Raw genomic sequence first — 21290 nt, forward strand, 5'->3', positions numbered from 1 at the left:
TGCCCACGTGAGTAATATTAGCTAAATTACCACCAGTGCACATCAAAGCCACTTGGACATTGTGAGTAGACTGAAAAATGGCTAACTGTTCTGCAGGCTCCCACTTGGCAGTTTGTAACAACAGTGTATAAGGCATACGCTCCTTAGTTCATTTTTCCTATTGAATTTGCTTTTTAAAGACTATTTCAAATCCTAACGTCAATTTCTTCTTTGCCTTTTATTTTCTGTAAAGATTGGTCAGTCTGTAGGGCTCTTGTACATGCTTTGCTAGCCTTTGAAGACTCAGATACCATTAGACTTAACACTGAAAGTATTTATAATCTAAAACTTGAGTTAAAGTATAGTCCTGAAGAGACCATAAGCCTGAGGTTAGCATCACTGAGGTAGGTTTGGTGTTCCTGCCCTGAGACCAAAGCTGCAAGCAGTAGGAGATGTGTAGGTGAGGTCGCCTCTGATCACAGCCTTGGAGAGGTTATGCTACTAATCCTGTCTTTTAATGCTCCTGCGTTTCATGTGAATGGGGGCAAATGGTGGTGGCAGATATTTTCCATCTGCAGCAGCAAAAAGAAAGCTCCTAATCAAAGTGTAGTGCATACTAGTAGAAGAGATCATCTCTGCTAGGGTATCCCAGCTGCTCTGCTCTGCTCCTGTGGTTCAGAGCTTCACGTGCTGCTGTAGCCAGCCGCTTAAACTGGGGTCACAGGTGTTGCAGGGAAGGAAAGAAACCTGGGAGCTTTATTATATATTTGGGCCATTATGTTTGGCCCAACATGTTCGTCTGTGTTGTAAAAGCGCAGGTGTCTTCAATGTATCTGACTGCTGTACTACACCTAGGATTTGACTATTGCAGAAGTCCCAGGAAAAAAAGCAGTTGCAGGTTTGACTGGTCAGCTTTCTATAGTGGTGATGATCTCTCCTCTTTTTGAAGCAAGAGGAGCAAAGGACAAATGAAATTAGCCTGGAAAGTAAAAAGTAGAAAGATCTAGCTGTTGACATCTGTTTAGAAAAGTACTTGGGCGCATGCTGAACTCAAAGCACATGCACAGGTGCTTTTCAGTGCAGGGGCTTTGCTGGATGAGGGGGCAAGTGGACTTGCAGGTGGAACGCTTTCTGTAGTGCTTCTAATGACGTAATGAAGTGAAAGAGCTTTTTGTGCTTGGAGTGAAAATAGCTCTTTTGAGCATAGTGACTTCCTCTTGTATTATTAAGTAACTCTAAGAAGAACAGAACTGTCCAATTTACAGACCATAAACATCAAATATATTTAACGTATATTCTCCAAAATAAGCAATTTTATTTTTATCAAAAATGCACTCTGTTTTGTTCAAGTAACAGATGGAAATCAATGGATTTTAATGTAACCCAGAAGAGCAAGTTGTAGTCTGATTCCCTTAAGTGCCCTTTACTTGTTCAGACCACAGCTGTAAAGGGATTTGAACTTCAACACAATAAATGCCAGTACAGAAATTTGAAAGGTAGGCCGCAGACTTCGTGGCCTACCAGAGGAGGTATCTGCTGTTCTTTAGAGCTGTGTAAAATGAGACAGAAGTAAAATAGCATCTTTTTCATATAATTTGTATTGTAGCTAGTCATAGTGTCCAAGTTCAGCATTTTATATATAGCTTGTGTATTAAAAAGTAAACATCTACCATTAGGCTGGCGAAGTATCTCCACAGTGTGCATTCTAAATATAGAGATTGCTATGGTACAGTCGGTACTAGGACATAATATCTCTTTGCTTTTTTAATATGCAGATAGTCCCCACTGTATATGTATTGTGCACATAAAAGTTACACACACATGCATACAGATACATATATATACATACATGTATACACGCAGACACACGTGATCTTCTGTAGAAACAAATAATGACAGTCAGATGTTAAATGGCAGTTACTTGCTTAACACGGAAAGAAATCAGGCACTGTGAAAGGTGTCATTCTTGACATGGGCAGTAATTCCACCGTAACTCCAAACTGGCAGCTCCTTGTGCTCCCACTTTTCCCCTGAGAGTAAGGCTGATGAGCTGCCGGCCATCCTGCCCATTGCAATAGGGGTATCTGTGGTACTGCATTTCTGGATGTTTCCTTTTGCAGGCAGAGCAGTGCCTGGCTAGCTTTCTACATATAATCATCTTAGCTTATTTACTATGTAAAATAAAATAAATGATTCTTACTTAATAATGGTTTCCAATTTGGCAATTATTCTTACTTAATAATCGTTCCCAATTTGGCTTCTAAGTTTACACCTGACAGATGTAATGGGATAAAAGAGGGGGGAGGTCACCCCTCTTCTGCTACTAGTATTAAGCTGCAAAGCATTTTCTCTAGAGGTGGCTTAACACAACAGGAGTGTTATTAGTCACAGAGTAGGAAGAGGCCATTATGCACACAATACTTAAGAGAGGCAGCAAAAATTATGGTAATGGCAGACATCAACTACCTGTACGTAGTCTGTCCAAGGGTCACCACAGGACAAGTTATAAAGAAGGAATTTCTTGAATGGTTATTTCTTGGAATGAGCAACTGTGGAGTACACAAAGGCAGGGAGGGCTCTTGAACCTGGGTGAAGCTCAGGAGCTCACTGGAGACATAATCCCAGCTGAAGCATTAAGCAATACTGACCATAGCATAATTACATTCACCCTACCTGGGGAAGGTAAGGTACCAAAACTTTGTACAGTGACCCTAAACATTGGAGGGGGGGGGGGGGGAGATATAAAAAGCTGTCATTGACTGAAGGTGACTTGCCTCCAGCAGACCATGATACAAAGGAGCTCCCTTGGCACAGACAGTGGGAGCTTCTGCCACCCAACAGGAACATTTTGCAGTGAGTGCTCATGAGACAGCTCTGGGGAGCTGTGTAAGAAAGAAGATGGCCAAGAGAAGATAAACTAACCTGGTTACAAAAATCACCTCGCTTAGGTGTCGCTGGGTGCATCTCCAGTCCAGAGAGAAGCACTCAAAGTGGGTTTTGGTCTCTCTCTGCCGAGGCCATTGAGTTATGCAGGATTTTGAGCCCATTCCTTGGAGAAGGAGCTACAGAGGCCAACCCTTATGTAGAAATAGTGCCATAGGCATCCTGCCAAGGACAGCACAGTGTGTAAAACCCCAGGTCTGAGGAAAAAATACGTAGGCATGTGACAGTATATTGTGATACTTTTAATGTCAGAACCACTGGTGGGATAGGCATAGTTAGAGACATATATATAATGATATAATTATATTCCAACTATTTCTAGTGTTACGGAGTTTTTGAAGGGAGCCACAATACTGAATAGGTGGTAAGCTTAGAAAGAGGTCCACTGGGTGGTCTAGGATATGATTAAATCAAGAACACTTGTAAAGTCAAGTACCTGGCTGCCACTGCTGTCAGGGTTAAAAGGTGGTTTTACTGCACAGTGTTGCAGCATCCCATTTGTACTGGCCCACAGCTTAGCGCTGCGTAATGTGCGGTACTTTTCCTTCTGCGGGAAGTCCACATAGCCCAAGCCATCCCAGGGGTTAGCCAGACCTTGGCTGCAAACACATAGAGTATTCTGCTCTGCTTCTGAACTTGGCTTCCACAAAGGGTGACATATATATTGATGTGTGCCATAGGTATGGTTGGCATATATGTCTGAAGATTTCACACTAACTCAAAGCAAAAAAAAAAAAAAAAAAAAAAAAAAAAGAAAAAAGATGTAAGGCTTTGTTTTATAGAGCATTAATTGTGCAGCTACTGGAAGCTTTCTAGTTCCTTTCAGCACTTTTACTCAGAATTTAGATTCTGCTGGATATACTTAATTTTTTAAAACCCTCTACAGTTTGCAGTTTACACATTTGCATAGCGTAGGACTACTGACAGGAACATATATTTGCAGATTTGGGGCATGAGCTGTTCTCATCATTTCAGTGGGATGGAGAAGAGAAAACAGTTCAAAGGAGGTGGATGGGGGAAGGGAAGCATTTCCATATTTTTTTTTAAGGAATCATAAAGACACATAGGCAAGTGTGTCAATCATGAGACGTAGTTCTCTCTTTAATATTGTCAGGAATACAAAAGTTCACAGAGCACATGTGTGAGAGGGTGCTGTGCTGCCTTGGCTACATGATCTGCATGATACATGTCAGAAGATGGGAATGTTGCTATGGCAATTCTTCCCTCTCCTGAATACTAAGTTGACGAAGAAGCCAGTCCACAATCAGGCAGGCTCATTTATGAACTTGCCTGCTTGGAGATGCTAAATACTTTTTATAATTTCTCTTGAAAGGAGACAACGTTGTTTTCTGCCCTGGCCTCTCAATGCCCTATGCCCCAATCCTCTTATATTCCTAAGGCTTCTGTGATTTGGAAGATGCTGAAGGCAGAGATTTAACTGAATTTTGTGCTAAAGACTGTTGGGGGCTTCCCTCAGCTTATACAGTGTCCTTCAATTTCCAACTTGCTAAGAAGGCAACACACAGATGGGTCTTTTCTTCATTTCCAAAAGTCATCTTGCCATTTTATAAAGTTCTGGATCAAATGATCCATAAGTCTTTACTTTCAATCTGCAGAGGAGTAGCCTTTTCCCATTTACATTTCCCCCTGATAGGAGAACGAGAGAGGGATTGCAAGCCTGTTTGTTCCCCCTACCAACTTTTTAGCTGATTGACCCTTAGAGCCCGTCAGTGTCCTTGTTTGTACTACTGAGCCTTTCCCCCTGTGCTCTGTGGGTACTGTGATGGGAAAGCGATGCCTTTACCGCCGGCTCTCCTTTGATTTCCCTTGGAAATAATACTTGCCTGCCCTAAGAATCTGTATAGCACTGCTTTGTGGAACCAAAGCAACTGGCAGCTTCATTGCAGAAGTGGCAAACTTCAGTAGATGCAGCAATTCCTGTATTAAGGTGTTTCCCATTGTCCAGGTTGTATCATATTTTCTAGTAGCAGGCTCTGATTTCAGTTATTTTCCCTTTACCTAACTTCCATTTTGTAGACTGGAATATTCCCTGCTAGGAAAATTCTACATGTTTGATTCAGGCTAAATACTGGGAGGAAATTTTCTAAGATGGCTCAGGCACTCCAAAATGAAGATAAGGAAAAACAGACTGTATTGTCCATTTTTTAAAAAGTTCCTTCAAATTATTTTTACTGGGGGCTTGTTTTTTGGGGTTTTTTTTTCCTCAGGATGGATACTGCTCTAGGGAACTGTGCAGGGAGGGAGGATGTAAAAGCCTCATCTGATGAGCCATAAATGAGGCAGGACAGCACAGGAAGAGAAAGAGGGGGAATCTGAAGGTTGCTCTGCAGAACTAGATGCTCTGCTTATGTGTGTGATGCTGTGTCAATTACTTAACTTTACCATTCCACAGTTGGCCAGTAACTTTTTTTATAGTTTGAAATGTTTATTTAGCACCTCCCATGGGCTCTAAAAGTACTAAAACAAATTATTTCTACAAGAGCAAAAGAGTAAGGCAAAAAGTATCGTTGAAAATTATGGCACTCTATATACCAAATCACTCCAATACCCACCTCAAACAGAGAATGTACCCAGCATATGGATTTATTTGATGCTTCAGTGTACAGTTATAGAGTAACAAAGTCAACAGATAATAAAACAATCCATCATGAGGAGAAACATGACCAAAACAGCAATAAAAGAGAAATTTTATGTCAAGTTTAATACGTGTGCACAAATTGCAATAAGACCTACCGAACTTTCTCAGACAAGTCAGAGGCTGGTGTAGATGAAGAGTCATCTGCAAATACAGGACATCTTTGGAAACTGCAGGAGCAGGTGCTCTCCAGAGAAATGGGCCTTCCTGATGTAGCGTTCATTTGTTCTTTGTAGGAACAAGAAATAAATGGAAGAATTTCAAATTTAAGGCTTAACTCTGTAATGCCTGTGCAGGCATAATTTAGAAACCCCCCAAAATCTCATTGACTTAATTACTTATTTTTTGTCTGGTTTCCGCTGTGCTCATCAAGTGAGTATTGCTCAGTCCAGCTGGTCTGAGGTTTTTGATACCCATCTGGCTCAGAGGCAGAGCTTCAAACCACAGTGGCCAGTACAGAGACATCAGAAGTTTCCACAGTGCAAAGGACCCAGGATTGAAAAGCATTTACTTGTTTAGCAGGATTAACACAGAGAGGATGCTTAGTAGTTTGCAGCCACCCAAACCCGGGTTTCTTAAACTATGCTCTTTCTTCTTTCTTTTCCATCTAAGCTCATTTTGTTTCCAGAGGTTTAAAAGGTCGAACTTTAGAAGGCACCCTTGCTGCAGGTACTTTCCGTGTTTCTGAGTGAGCGGGCCAAGAAAAACAGCAGACAAAGATAATTTTCCTACAGTGTTCCAGACCAGCTAGAAAAGGTGATGAATGGCAGCAGAAAATTCGCTGACAATTTTAGTATACAGCCCAGCTCACCCTGCTGAAGGGAGACAGCATACACTGCTTTCTGATGGGCAGCATCACCATGCCTCTGGGTCGCAATGTTTTGCTGCAGCTTACCCAGAGCAGGTGTGGATGTCGTGTCTGGAAGGACTGAAAAGCTTAGATTTCTCTGTTCAAAGAGTGGCTTTTACCTCGTGCTGCCAAAAGCTGTCCGTGACCATGAAGCATCATCTGGGACGTGACCATGAGAGCTTCCTCGGCTGTGCTGTTTGCAGGCTACCTGCCTCTAGTGACCGCAGCGTGACCCCTTCACTTTCCCCACCGAAGCTGAGAATCACTTGCCCATCACTGGAAGAGCTCCTCAGCATTCACGGCCATGAAAAACCACAAGAGCTGGAGTAAAATGAGATTTATTCAGAAAGAGGGTGTGAATCCAATTAGAGCAAAACAAACAGTCTACATGCCACATTTCTTTCTCACCTCTGCAGAAGCTAATCTAGCTAATCCCTTTGTGTTGTAACAGGAAAATAATCGATACCTCACAACTCTGCAGCCAGTATCGGAGGACGCAGGCAGCAAACACAGCTGTCCGGGCCTCTGTGTTTGTTACTGTCAGCCAGCAGCTGCCTCCGGTGCGTCCTCAAACTTTCTGCCACCGTGCCTACACGCAAGCACTGACTTGGGGCCACATCTCATTTTCTTATTCCCAAATAAGCATTCTGCTTTGCTGCCGTGGTGCGAGTTTCCTAAATAAGACGATGTTCTGGGAAAGAGATCTTCCTGTGTGCTCTTGAGAGGAGACAGTTACTTCTTTCGGCAAGCGTGGTGTTCGCACAGGCTGCACTGACATCCTGTGGCTCCATTTCCCTGCCTGGAAGGAGCGCGAAGGGACAACTTCACCCCTGTCGCCAGCCCCCGTCGCGTCCCCCCTCTGCTCCCTGTGGGTCACTGATGCCCCGTCCGAACCCTCTGACAGGGGAAGGGGCACCTGCCCCCTTGCTGGCTCCAGCGCCTGCTCCTGCCCACCGTGCTGGGCTGGTGGACATGGGACCCGACCTCCCTGCAGCCCCGCTCCCCCAGACGCCGCCAGCCTGGGGAGTAAGTGACCGTCGCCCCCCACCGCCTTTTTGGCACCCCCCCGAATCACTGCCCACAGCAGCAGGGCTGGGTGAGGATGAGCTGTAGTGACCCGTCGCGGGGTGGGGTGTTGCTGGAAGGGCAGGGGCTTTTTTTAAGGGAAAACTGATGAAAATCCCTCACCCACCCCAACGTCTGCCCGCCGGGACTCCAGGTAGAGCCCGGACGGCGCTCGCCGCACGCGTTCACAGCGCCGAGCCCTGCCACGGGGCTCCCAGGGCCTGCAGCGAGCTGCAGCCCCCAGCCCGGGCTCAGACCCTGCGCAAAACAGCACCCAGCCCCATCATAAGTCAAGTTTAATTTTACCTTCCCCTGGGGAATAGCGTTAATCTGCAACTTTTTAGGCATCACTCGATCAGCTGAATAACAGCTATTAGCTTTGGACTCTAGGCATTTTTATGAGATATTAGTTCCAGGGCTTGTGGTTTGGCGTAGAAAGCATATTATTCACACACAAAACAACTGCATTAAAATAACATTAGGAATCTGGCTTAAACTGACAAAACCTAGGAAACTCAGAATTAAGGCTGAAAATATGTCCTTAACTCACCCACCACGTGCCTGGTACGGCAGCTCGTGCGGTACATCAGACCGGCTGGCTGCGGCCCTTGCTGCCTCCGGCTGAGCCGTGCTCCCCTCCCCACTTCCAGGGAGGAAACGGGGCTGCACCTCGACCGCGGCCCCACCGCCCCCGGCGAGCAACAGCCCACCTTTGGGCCGTGGAGCCCTTGTTTGGTCAGGCAAGGTTTGGGACTGAAGCGTAATGCCGCTCTTTTCGGCGCGTCTCTACTTACAGAGCCGTGTTTCCTCCCCTGTCGCCAGCATCACCGTGGTCAGAGCAAACGCTGCTAAGAAAGCTACACAAACCGAGGAGGAATTTGTCCGGTGTGTGGTCAGGGGTGAGACATGAGCCGGACGAGCAAACCCGCGTGGTGCCTGGCTTTGACCTGCCCTTGATTTGCTCTGATTGATCAAAGTACCGCAGCCAGAACGAAATGCAGCCGGGGCAGTGACTGCCGGCTCACGCCGGGGATGGCACTCAGCTGCAGAGGCTGGCTGGAGGTAACACCAGCCCCGAGAGGAGCAGATGGGCCTTTTTGAAACCCGCCGGGGGAAAATCCTTGGCTCGGAAAACAGCTTCTAATGTTCACTTAGTGGATCACCTTGCTGCGAGGGGACCGAGGCCAAGAAGTAACACGGGGACGCAGGTTGCCGTCACCAGAGCTGAGGGCAGGAGGGGAACGAGCTGTGCCGAAGGGGTCCCCGCTCACGGGGCCTTTGCTCAGAGGAAGCTACGATGCACATCAAGAAATTTGTGTCGTAGCATCCAGTGGCTGAAAAATGAGGGAGGGTCTCCAGAAGGGTCACGCAGTGGGTCAAAAAGCAGCGGTGCTGTGGGCATTCCCCGTCCAAACATCTGCTGTGCTCCCGTTGTTCTCCCAAAACCCTCCTCTGGGTCACAGGCCACAAACATCCAAACACTCATTTCGCCACTGGCTTTCCGGAAGGCGTATCTGAGCTTTGGAAAAGGTGACCTCAGCTGGAGGATGTTCGCTGCAAATGCAAACAAACAAAAGCAGCAGCCTGGGCAGGATCACAGTTCTCATCCTCCAAGAAAAGAATCACCATGCAGGTTCCTCGGGCCCCTGGAAGGACCAACCTGCCCACTCCTGGTGACAGACTGGCTTGGCTCATTTTAAGATGGTTTTTTTTTTTTCCCCTATGGCCAAGTATTTGCCTCCAGATTGCAGTTAAATCAGCTCCTCTAAAAGCACGTTTGAAATGAGCTTCACTTCTTGTGCTCTACTCATTCATTTTATTTATGAGCTCTGCCATTTTGTAGGAAACAACCCAAGATGTTCACACATGAGGCATCTCTCAATGATAAACTACATTAAAGAAAAAAAACCCCAGAAGGTAGCAGCCAAATAAAAAAAATAAAATTGTGTTCAAATTGCAAGGTTGTCACGCTGCTCAGTAAAAAGGGGTGCACCTTAACCATATTGGGTGTGATTTTTTCCTCTCAGTGAGGTGAGAAAGACATTTGCTATTCCCATCTTGGAAGCAAAACAAATAGAATAATTATTTCCTTTCCCAGCAAAGGCAAATGCAGCTGAACTTAGCTCTGTGCTTTTTACTTGTGTGCCATAAACCAACACATTCCCCCACTGGCTGGTATTTGCAACAGACCACAAACACAGTACTACACCTGGCACCAAATTTGTGTTTCAGGTCAGAATTGAGACATTCTGGTGATAAGATGAAGGATGCTTGTTCTCTGGACATCCTGTCCCAGAAACGCTGTAGCTAAATTTACCATAGAATAATTCCAGGTTAATTCTTAGGAGGTCTTTTAATGAAAAAGAAATGTTTTGCTTGTTGTGGAACCATTCTCCAAACGTAATTTGGGGCCCCAGCATCAGGCTTTTTTGGTCTTCTTTTAAAGTTGCTGCATATCTCCGTGTCTCTCAGAGTACAGCCGGCGCCACAGGTACTCACTGCTTCCGAAAGACGGGACTGAAATGAGTGGGCGCTGCATGACGTAGGGTCTGTGTCCACAACATGCAAGTGATGACCATGTGTGAATAAACCCTAATCTCTGCTGTGCTTCCTAAAGAAAAAAAGCTTAGCCTAAAAATAGCAAATTGCAATATGTCCTCCATATTGGGCCCACCTTGTGCCACAGAGCCAACGTGACCTGTTACAGAGCAAATGCCTTCCACGTCCCGCAGCCGCAAGGTGCTGTACGGTGCGGTGCCTCCCCTGCACACGAGCATACACTCAGCCTTTGGATTTCATCAGACAGTCGTTCGGAGCTGTGTCAGTGTGTGTCTGTGGGCCGGAAAGGACATGCACATGTACACGCGTATGCAGTGCATTTACAGAAGGCGATAGAAAATAAACCTGGATGGGTTTTCAGGGGCCACCCGGAAGGATCTGTCGTCTCACCCATGCACATCTGCAATCCCAACAAATAAGTTTTTACCAGAAAATGAAAAGAGGTTGAGACTCCAGGTGTGTGCATCTTACTAAGCACACTGTTCCCCTTTAAAAATATGGTTTAAATGGCAGGTGATTGTTTCCATATTAAGGAAGGCTTAAGAATGACTGACAAGATCTGCTTTTGCAGCTCTTCTTTCTGCCAGTCAAATTACTGAGGACAAGAGTGAATAGTGCATATTTAGAAAATGTATTTTTAAAGTTGGGCTTTGCATGAGAAAGCGAAGCCTCCCCTTCCCAACTAGCTGTGACCAAAATACAGCAAACGAAACGGGGGAAAAAAGGCATAATAAAGAAAGAAAGCTATAAAACAAAAAGGCAGTTCAGCAGACACACACCAGCACCTTACACCCTCTTCTCAGGCTTGGGATCAAAGCTGGATGGTTGTATCCAAGGGCTCTGATTAACCCTTTCCTCCCACCTAGGCTACCACCCACACCTCAGCTCTTCATCAGTCCCCTCCCTCTTCATCTGCTTTTGCTGCCAGGTGGTCTGGCATTCCCTTATCAGGGCCTCAAAGGACTCAGCAGTATGGGGGATTGGAAAAACAAACCAAATTCTCCTGAGCCAGGCAGGTAGGTCCCCAGGTGCCTGTCCTCATTATGGAGATTGCTTTGGGAGCTGGATCCAGCTGGCAAAGATTTCTCATTAGGATGGCAAGGCTGAAAATGGGAAGCTGGAGGGGAACTATGTAGTTGTGGAGCAGAGATGGCCTTGAGGCTGAGGTTAAAGAGGTGGTGGTAAGATTATTTTTTTTTTTAATTTTTATTTTTATTTTAGCTTAGTGTTGCGGGATTCTATCGGTCATGGAAGTGGCAGTACATTTTGGGTGTGTTCAGGTTTGTTTAGATTTGGATTTCCCCCACCTCCCCTGCTCTAAAGATGTTATAATCTTGCAAGTTAAATTTTGACTAGTTCTAGCATAGACTTAGGACAGGAAAAAGCCTGTTTTAGGGCTGCTTGAATCTGAATCTTGTGCAATGTGTGGGAGTTGTGCTCCAGCTATTTTTCTGGTAAGTATATGAGGAAAGGCAGGGAGAGTGGGCAGAGCTCAGACTCTGCTTATTTTTGTGCTAGCAAACAGCATAGCTCTGGCAGAGGAAAAAGGATTTAAAGTGTTGGCCTGACATGTTAAATCCATGGGCAGCTCCTGACAGCATTTTCTCTCTTAGAAATATCACAGACGTAAGAGAAGGTGGTCGAGAACATGGGCTGCTGCTACTGCCCTTTTGACTGGAAAGAGTAGATATGAACAGAATACAAATAGGAGAAACAAACTGGATGCGGGACAACTGCGGAAGCTTTAGGGGTCTCGGAGTCCTTGTGTTTCAGGCCTGCCAGCCCTGCAGAAGCTCTGCCTTGTTTAATGTGGCTAGCCAGTCCCCTGTGTGACAGCCTACCTGCGTAGCTGCTAAAAAGCTTTCACAAAACACACTTTATGTGGCTGGATATAAGCTCTGCAGTGCTCTTACAATGGCACAACATTTACTCGGAATTGTTGGGCCAGCTGGACCGTTATGTATACAGCCACACGCCTTCCCAGAAGCGGGTAGGGTGTGTGTTTGCACATCCAAGGAAGCTTTGCTTGGAGTGCAACTCCACTGTGATTGTTTTAGTGGCTTGTCCCCCTTGAGTTTGTGTACAGAAGGAGAGGTGTTCTGTGTAACTCGCCCAAAAATCGCCAAATTCTGCTTTACATAAGTTTGAAAGGATCAATAAGTCTAACAGCTGCACTTATTTAGTGATAAATGCTGATAAACACTAGCTGAGATAGCTATAATCTGTTAAGACAATATCCTTGTGTCTGTTGGCTCCTGTTGTCTCTTATTCTGCTCTTTGCACTGATGGCATCTGCTACATCCAGTGTTGTCTGGGTGCCAGCTGACTGTGTGATCTAGCCATCCGATCGCTTTTCGGTGATAAACTGCTGTAGCCGCTGCTGGCTGCACACGGCAGGTCGGTAGGCATCGCCTAGTTACATGTGGTGAATCTGCATTGCAGCTACTGTTTGCTAAAGAATGTACCTGAGAAGGGGAGATTTAAGACAAAAGAGGTGGGGGAACCCCCCTACACAAATGAAATAACATTGGGGAAAAACTAGGGGAGTCTTTTAGTCCTTAGCTCTGTAGCCTAGTTCAGTTGAGGGTATAGGAAAGCTGGGCAAACACAAATGAACAGCCAAACTTCAAAATTTGCCCACCTCATCCGCTCCTATTTTCTTCCATTGCAGGGAGGTTGAAAAGCTCCATGAAGAAAAATTATGATCATTGAGTCTTTCCAATAGCTGAGATCCTGGCTGCCTGCCCCTTCCAGCCTGCTATACAACTTGTATGCTAATGTTTGGATTTTAGTGGTGGGAAACAAATGTCAGGCTGTACTCTCTTCATGCACCATTGGACTGTGCTTATGGTTGCTCTTGGCAGCACCAAATGATTAAACAGATAAAACCATCAGTCTTTTTATTTCCAAACATTAACCTAACTGCTAATAAAGCACAACCCGTGTCATCCTTATGGACTCTGCAGAGCTGAGTTGCATTAGAAATGGGATCCGAGTGCTGGAAAAAGCCTCGTACCTCTTTCCTGTGGCGAGAGGCAATACCTCTCTGTGCGCAGAGCTTGCCTTGCAGAGCTTTGCCTTGGGGCTGTAGCACAAGAGCTGTGTGGGGAAGCTGGCCGGGCTTGGCTACGATTGCCAAGGAAAGCAAGAAGACTGTGACCTGCATGCTTTGGCATGGGCACAGTGGGCTGCTGTGCTGGTGCCATGGATGGATGTGTCCCTGCCTCTTCTCCTTTCCCTCCCAGCACTCACAGGGATCTCCCTTCAGCCCCCCAGCGTGGGTGTGGAAGGTTTGTCAGGCCGCAAGGCAGAGGAATTGGAGCTACTCTCCCTCTCTGTGGCTGAAGATATTTTTCCCAAAACATCCCTAGTGAAAGTGGAGGGATTTTGTAAATTTGTTATGTCACTGAGGAATCTGTTTAATCAGCTGCCTTTCCCTGGAGGCGCTTTACACTTAATGAGAGACATGATGGAAGGAATCAAAATTGGTTTACGAGAGTTTAGCTTCAAACCCCCCCAGCTGATGTATTGCTGAGCGTGCTGTAATTTAGAGGAGTAAATGGAGACACTGAGCAACTCTCACCCTGCCTGTGGGGGTCAGTGGCAGAGGCAAGATGTGAAGCCTGGAGCTCTGTATTGCATCATTCCTTCCCTAGGTGGGAATGAATAGCAAAAGTCTCCATGTTACCAGGAGCCTGATCTGCGTTCCTGGTACAACTTGGCAAGCGCTCTCGTTCCCCAGTGCATTTTGCCAGTCATATCCTGTAAGTAAGGCATGTCCTAATTTAGCTTATTTATATATGAATATACTAATTCAAAAAGCAGCCAAATGAGAAACGTTGCAAGAAAGAACTTTGTGAACTAGGTAAATAGTGGGACCATAGAGCTGGACTATGGAGTAGTTTCAACTTTAGGTTCAAAAACCATAATAAAAACACTGTGCATGTGAAGTTAACATAGAAAGGGCACTCAGCTGTTTTCTCTGCTTGCTCCCTTTCCCCAGTTGCCCATGGTATGCCTAGTCCTATCAATTAACTTGTACCCTGCCTTCTCAGTGTGATGGGACAGGCTGACGTAGCAGCAGCTTTCCCACTACCAAGTTACGTGTACAGGTGCAAGGTCCTCGGGAAGTCTCGCTCTGAAGGACTCTCTGTGGACCTGTGCATGATGTTGTCCCCTTAGAAACATGTCAAGTATTTTATTGCTGTAAAATAATTCCCATGCCAGTATCTCATTAGCCTTCACCTTTTGGCTTTTGGGTTGTTTTTTTTCCTGAGTAAATAAAGGCTAAATTATTTGGAAGTGGATTTTCCTGCAGTGTAATTGCTGTGCTAGCAACAGCTGAGTATTTTCCTGAGTAGAGCAGGGGAGCAACGCGCTCCACCGGGAGGGGAGGGTGGATTGTTCAGTCCTCTTAAGCAACAGCCGGCAGAGACTGGCCTTTCGTGATACTGCCCTGGGAGGGGGACCAGCACCCTTTGCCCCTCACACAGTTATCGAAGAGATAGCCAACAGTGAAAAACTTTGAACTGGCTGGCTGCTTTTTGGCCCAGTTAGGGTCCCAGCGGTCTTAATGTTGAGCTGTTGGAGATTATGAAGATACTGTCCAAAATCACACCCCAGAGTTGCATTTATTGAGAGAAGTGCAATTTTGCAAGGATGAATCTATTAATTTACCTGCCAAAGCACGATAAATAGAACTCCACAGAGAAAAGACCTAAAACTAGTGGTTTGTTACTCATTTATGTATAGTTTATAAAACACTTATGTGTAATTGCATGTATTGGACGTAGATATTTAGGTTTTGATAGGTCTAAAACATATGGGTTTTTGTGTTAACTTTATAAGATATATAGCTTGGAATAAAAATAGCATTTTTCTCACAAAGATGAGATGTAATGGATAGTAAAGTAGACATACATTCATCACATTTATTTTACTTTCAGCTGTTATAATTGATAGTCTATATAATGTACACATATGAGGTTTTTTAATATAAATATGGGTTTGTGAGAGTGCCACTTACAGACTGATGGTAACACGTTATTTGGAGATTATTTATGGGCTGTTGGTATCTTTCCTACTTTTTTTTTTTTTTTTAAGTTTAAAAGGACTGAAGGGGAAAACACAAGTTAGCATGGAATTTATTTTACATTATCTGCTTTTACATGAAATAATATTACAGTATTAAAGAATCACATTGTCACTTCTTGCTGTGAAGTTGCATTTTGTTCTGTAGCACTGGCTCACTTATTACTCCTTCAGTAGTGCACACTTAAATGTTCAGCAAATGATACAACATGTGAAGAAATAATACCTTCAGTGTGATTTATCTCTCTTCAGGCAATGACACTGAGATCATCTGCCTTTGCTTATTATACTGCAACACACGAACAGCCGTAGGATCTGAAAACTGTGGCCAGTTAGGACACACTGAAAATACATACCCTGGAAACAAAAGGTACGTCTGCTCTATCAGTCAAGAACAAGTCTGAATTGCTCTTACAACTAAACACATGCATGATGCATTAATACACATCCTGCGGTGGACAGAACTTTTGTGGCTCTGAGCTTGTGTTGGCTGGGCAGATCAAGTGCGGTGTGATCACCAAAGCCCAGCTTGGTTGCTGTACGCTCACCGTAGGGAGCAGGGGCGTGCAGCCAAATAAATACAGTCTGACTCCAGTGGGATATAGTTACATTGAGCCAGCAGGACTTCTACGGGGAGAGGGAAGAGGAGGGTGGACAGAGAGAAGTGATTTTTATAGCTGGTGGGGTTTCCTCCTGTGAGTCTACCTGGAGTAGCGAAGCCACTTGCCAACACAAGCATCTGTTCACCCGTTTCTAGGCAGTGGCTAGAAGTAGTGGAGAGCAGGAGAGCAGAGTCTACTAGAAATAGTTTTTAACAGCTAGCTCTCCCACAGCAGAAAGATTGCATCCAGTCCAATCCCAAGCTTTGGCATGCCAGACTTTGAGTCTCCCCAAATGCAGATCAAGTAAAAAAACCTGGCCTATGTAGATTGTGTGGCTCATTATGATTACATCTCCTTGCGTCTTGCTCTCTACCTTGAAGGACAAAGAGTGCAGAACTTCTGGCGCAACCTGCTATGGAGGGTAGAACCGGTTCAGTCCATTTGTTCTCCTTCAGCCTCCAGAAATAGCTGAAGAGCAGAAATCTGGTCTCCAACATGTTCTGTGGGTGCATGGGTTGTTTTTTTTTTTTTAATTAGTTCAAACTCATGGTATTTATTTTTCCTCTAACTCCACCGCACCCATTTCTCTTGCCATTTCCCAAATTAATTAATTTAAAAACAAACATGTTTTTAGCAAAAGGAAGTTAGAAGATAAATGTATTGGAAATAGGACTGTTTTCTTTCCTTGCAAGTAAAACAGGCTCCCATATGTGCCCTACACATTTCACAGGATCAAGGCTTTAATAATGTTGCATGTTAGCGTTTTATGTTTGTGGCACTTTGACTTGCTGTATCTTTCACATTTATTTGATTTTTTCCTTTCTGTGCCTTTTTTTTTTTTCCTATTCCACTTTATTTTCGATTTTTTTTTTTTTTTTTTTTTTTTTTTTTTTTTTTTGGGCAGGAAGAAGATAAATGCACTCTATAGGCCAAATTGAAATATCACTTGTTTATTTCATAGATTGCATGAAACACTATCCCTGGAGGATGCTATTTGGAAAGTGTTAAGGCAATGGTAGCCTAGTTCAGCTGAGCTGCTAAGTGGCAGAGTCCTCACACACAGTATAGCTCAACTGTCTATAAGAAGGGTCTTAAGTTCATTCACAAATTCAAACCTTGTGTGCCATCTGCACAGCTTGTGGCACTTGCACTGCATGGCCACAGGCTGCCTTCTGGAGATCTCTGAAGGGAAAAGTCCAGGTGTGCTCACCACTTTAATGTGTGCCCAAGGTGGTCTGGTGGAGTCAGGCATGGGCAGACTATTTCAGCCCACTAGCATGTGCAGCAAGGCCTGCTCTTCACCTGTAGAGTGTGGATGGCCCAAAGTACCCACAAGATACGCAGTGGAGTTAAAAGATGATGGTATAAGAGGAAGGTTGGAGGGGTGGATCACAGAACTTGCTATTATCTTCACCTCATAGTGCTTTTGGACATAACAGGGCTTAAAAACCTTTTGAGGTTCCTTGGTGCAGTTTGGGAGAGTCTCTGAATCCCACTGAGAATCCTTTATGCTGATGATTTTGTTGATTAATCTGCTCAGGTCCCAAATGTTACTGTTCTAAATTATAAAGCTGCATGGTTATGAAGAAGCAATATAGCAAGGGCCTCTTGCTTTATGGGACTCGAGTGCACAACTGCATTGTACTTGCATTTCTATGGTAAGCAAAAGTAGAGAATCCTTTGCTTACAAAATGGTAGAAAAACAGAAATTAAGAGCCATGAGGAAATGTCTCGGAACTGCTGGCAGTACAGTTCAGGAAGGAAAGCAAGCACAGGCTATTATTGTGAATCCTGTGCACGGGCATCTGTCATACAAGCTACAAACCCTGTGGACCTTAAGGATGTCTCTTGATTTCTAAAATCCTTTAACTAATCTGAGTCATTTGCACAGCTGAACAGGCTCAAGGTCTCTTAAGTAAATTGGAAATACCTATAATTCTGCAGGAAATTAGGGAATAGTTAGGTACTCCCAAAGCAGAGGAAGAAATAAAAAGGAGTCATAAAACCTCTGGTCTCTGGGAAAGCTCTGGGTGAAGATGACTTTCTAATAGAATTTTCTAAACTCTTTCAGTCTCACTTGGCTCCTGTCATACGGAAAAATTTGCAAAAGGCCAAAGCAAAAGGATTCCATTTCAGCATTAATTGCAGTGTTGGGTTTTCTTAACTCTCTTTCCTAGGAAATAACTCACTGATGCACCATTTGCAATAATTAAATTACACACCAATTCTTTTGACTAATGTGACTCAGAAGACACAGGTTAAAATAGCGTCTAGAAAATGTCTGAACAGCATACCTTATGGACAAGAACTTAGCATTGAGGTTCACATTAATCAGAAAGCTGCTACAGAGTCTATAGGCCTGTTATTATAATTTGCTATTTTTAAAATTCTCTGAAGTAATCAGAAAATCAACCAGCTCAACATCCCTAAAGAGAGCTGCTTCCCACCCACCAGCAGTGGCTGACTTCACTGTTGACATAAAAACCATGAAGATCTCAGTCTAGTATTCTGCCATGTAATCGTATCCTTAATTTTGGCCTTGTTGAAAGTCTGCTGGAAAACTGAGATTGTGTGTCCTCATTAGAAGCAATTCATATGTAAATCACTTAAGATTTTTTTTTTTTTTTTAACTTAAAGAAAGAAAGTGTCCCTGTGACTCAAACATTCTGCAGGCTCTTGCTCCTCTTGTGGCTCCCATGTGGCTGTGACTCCTGGCAAATCTGATGCAGAGTGAGAGGGTCGCTGGCCACACTTTTGGCTTCTCTTGCCTTAGCTGCTGGAGAAAGCATCTGTCAAGAGACCTCACCTTTTGCCAACCTTGGTTTAGTCACTGAAAGGATACAAGATGAAACTCTGCTTTCTTCTACATGCTCGTGCCTGGTGTACGCCCATGTAAGGTGCCTACCCCCCTTCAGTCGATAGTTGCCATCTACTTATCAACTTTTCTGTGCATTGGAAGGCTTAATTTTTGCTCTTTTATGTGCAAAAATAAGCTGAAGTGGCAGCATAGCAGTAGTGGAACGACATCCTAGTGTTAAAATGGAATGACTTTGACAAGACATTAAATAAACAAGAGTCAGCTGAACCTTTATCAATAAAACTGATGAAGAAGCACATGAAGTAACAGCCAAATACTTGTCTCAGAGTACAACTTTGATAAAGTTTGGGCACCTGTTTCTTCTCAGTATATCTGGAGTTGGAAATGGAAGTTATCGTAAGTTATGCTATTGAAAGTGTTGACAGCCATTTGAAGGTGTAAAGGAATATTGCGTCTTTACCATGATTTCTATGCTTTTGAGTTGGATGAGCTGAGTCCCTTCACACTCTTAACTGTTCCTAAAATATAATGTCTGAGGTATTCGTCTCTAAGAAAGCTGAGTCTTTGTCGCTCGTGAATAAATTTTAAACTATTGCTGAAGGTGTTTGGAGCATCCCTTTGGCACCTTGTTATTGTAGATACATAAAAATGTAGACTAGTGGGACTAGGTAGCAGATGATGAAATTCAAGTGGATTAAAAACTGTTTGTCAAAACTCTTTTCTTTTTTTTTCTTGTTTAAAGAATTCTGCATGGGAAGGTAGCAAGGGGAAAAAAAGAAAGGTAGAGTCCAAGGTAAGCTGGGAGGCAGGTAACTGTTTATTGTTCATGAATTGTCCAGTTCATTGCAAAAAAACCAACCAAACAAAAAAATCTTATAGCTGCTAGGTATCTGACCTTGTGCCCAGAAATGTGTAAAAGCACAGCTGGCCCTGTCTGGGCTGGAAATCAGCTTTAAGACTAATGGCAAAGACTTTATTTCAAGAGAGTATTTAGCTTTAAAAAATGAATAGGGGCAGCATGTTCCAAACGTCATCTGTCAATTTAACAAATGGCAACAGCATACACATCTTAATGCCAGATTGCTGTTTCATTAGGCTCCTTGTGGGTTATTCCTTCTTGGTAGCTGGCATTACTCTAGCTGGAGCGGCAGAAAGGCAGGAGGGCAGAGGCTCCTCACTACTGCTGCTCCTCGGCTACACAGCCCAGCTCCTCACCGCTTTTGGGGCGCAGCAGGAGGGAAAAGAGGGCACAAAATGAAAACAATGCCAGGCGAGATTGATAGGGAGGCACGTTCCTCAGTACAGCTGGGTTGAGCTCAGCATGGGACCAGACACAAAGATATCTTGAAGTTAGGTTTGTAACTACAGCCTCGGCGCATGGGCAAGGGTCGATGGCTGCTGAATAGTGCTGCCCCAGTAGTAGGTCTGAACCCTGAGATGGACAGGCAGGTAGCTTCAAATGGGAGCACTCTGTAGCTCTGTCAGAAGTACAAAAGAGGACTAAAGGACTCTCCCTACCTGGACTAAGACCTGCAGGAACGACCTGAATGAACTTTCAGTACAACACGATGAACTGAGGAAGCACTGAGGAAACACCCGTGGTACAGGGTTAAGGTAAAGATGGGAAAGAGTCTGAGCTGCTCCACTTGGTCCAGCTTCAACCCACAGCAATGCCATTCCCTACCTGCCCTCTGTGGCACAGTGGCACTGCAAGGACTCTCAATCTGTAGGTAAATCCATAGGTTGAAACCCCTGAGCTATAGCTACCAACACCAAAGCTGCCAGATCTTCCCTGTGGTGGAAATGCTACTGAAGTGCCCCTCCGTTGTAAGTAATCAAGGTTTTGTTGGAACCGTGGCTGAGAGCATTTAGCTCTCCCCATTGTCGCTTGCAGCTCGAGCATCCTGATGGAGCTCCCTGATGGGATAAACCCATTTAAGTATTAAAAAGTGCCCTGAACATGTATAGTTTTGAATGATTCATTTAGGCTGCTGCCAGTGCTGTCAGTACAAGTGCTGCACAGCATGACTAGAAAGAAGCTGCAGAGGGTAAGAACATTAATTTCTTAAAAAAGCAAGTATTTTCTGTCTCCAGGGTCAGGTTTAGTAATAACAGGCTGGCCGCTACACAAGCAGAGGGTTTCCTTGCCGTGGAGCTCTGAGTGTACAGGTGAGGCCAGAGCACAGAAGGGCAGCTAGGTAACTTTGTTCCCAGGCTAACCTGACTTCATTTGCTTGTACCCTGGCATTCAGGGGAGTTCATGCTGGGATTTGTAAACCACAGGTAATGTGAACTACTCTCCCCTGTCCCACAGCACTCCCGCTAGGAAGCTGCTTCTCCTTGGGAGAGTCTCCCTGCTTGAGGGCGAGGGGCTCAGTAAATGAGCTGCTGCATTCAACACTTCGCTGGGAGGCTTTTGGGAAAGGAAAATTGCATTGGGTCCTCACAAAGTGCTGGTTATATGTGCTGATGTGTCTGTGCAGAGGCAGCGGAGAGGTCTGCTGGGGAGTTAGGAGCAGAGTTTACCACAAGTCCGGTCTCCTACAACCTCTTTTCCTGCTCAAACCAGCTGACGGTCAAATTTGTCCAGTTTTTTTCAAGAAAGGCAAGGTTTGCAGGAAGGTGGTACGCACAAACACGTACTCACTTATTTTCATTTTACTTTCATTAGGTATGTGGAAAAAGCTGGTAAGCTTTTGAACTCGGTGTCCCTGTGGCTGGTTGCTG

Source organism: Accipiter gentilis, chromosome 5 (assembly GCF_929443795.1).
Source record: "Accipiter gentilis chromosome 5, bAccGen1.1, whole genome shotgun sequence".
NCBI lineage: Eukaryota > Metazoa > Chordata > Aves > Accipitriformes > Accipitridae > Astur > Astur gentilis.